This window comes from Alligator sinensis, unplaced genomic scaffold (assembly GCF_000455745.1).
Source record: "Alligator sinensis unplaced genomic scaffold, ASM45574v1 scaffold1208_1, whole genome shotgun sequence".
Lineage (NCBI taxonomy): Eukaryota > Metazoa > Chordata > Crocodylia > Alligatoridae > Alligator > Alligator sinensis.
Window position 1 is genome coordinate 377486 of NW_005842782.1, and position 844 is coordinate 378329.

An 844-nucleotide genomic window follows, 5' to 3' on the forward strand; every position below is an offset into this window, starting at 1 on the left:
TTTTAAAAAGAAAATGTTTCATGTTCCAAGCCAAATCAATTAAATCAAGTCCAAATCTGTGAGTCAGTCCACAACCATAAGGGGCCCTACAACTAGCCAATATCCTTCACCCCCTCCTGCGGCTTCAGATGTAGGATGCCTACCAAAGAATTTGGAAACATGCAGGCCCAAGCCTGAAGCCTTGGGGTTCGGATGCCCCCAGGTTTTGCTCGCCCTCAGCTGCATGGCCATAGGAGCAAACTATGGAGAAGCCTCCCATTTCCACAAAGTGGGCATAAAGCCAAAACCTCAGTGGGTACTGCCCCATGCCAGAAAAGCAGCTGTCCCCAGGTGCACTTTAGGAAATCCACCTTAGTGGTCATGGTTTTCCCCTGCCAGGTAAGTTGCTATACAGTTTTAATGTGCACATGTAGCACAGTCTACTCATAAAGTTAGGAGCCCTATTAGCTAACTAGACTCCCAGGTGCAGGGGTGCACCATGCACAGCCAGGACTGCGAATCACATAGTTGAAGGGACTATCAGTCCAGCAGTGCCCACCAGCTGCACATGCTGGGTCCTGGGGCACTGCTATGATCTCCAGGTCCACAGGGTGCATGAGGTGCCTTGTGGCTGGAAGATTGCAGCAGCTTCAGGACCTTGCTTGTTCCTGGTCCAGCAGGAACTTGGGATCATGCTTTCTTTGCATCAACAATAAGGCAGGATGGGATCTAATGCATGATCTTCAACCAGGCCTCCCGCCATGCATGTGTGTCATGGCAGGAGGTATGATTGTGTGGATTTTGCATTAGATCCCATTGTGTCTTTACCTGCTTGTGTAGTGGGACCCTCAGGGAAAGACTGCCA

The 844-nt window shown here is 50.1% G+C and overlaps 1 non-coding gene across 1 annotated transcript; it reads right to left on the reverse strand.

Moving 5' to 3' along the window:
* Window positions 1-230: 230 nt before the first annotated feature.
* On the reverse strand, window positions 231-386 carry LOC112552136. Its single transcript, XR_003096497.1, has one exon. It is a non-coding gene; the product is annotated as a U1 spliceosomal RNA (small nuclear RNA).
* Window positions 387-844: the final 458 nt, after the last annotated feature.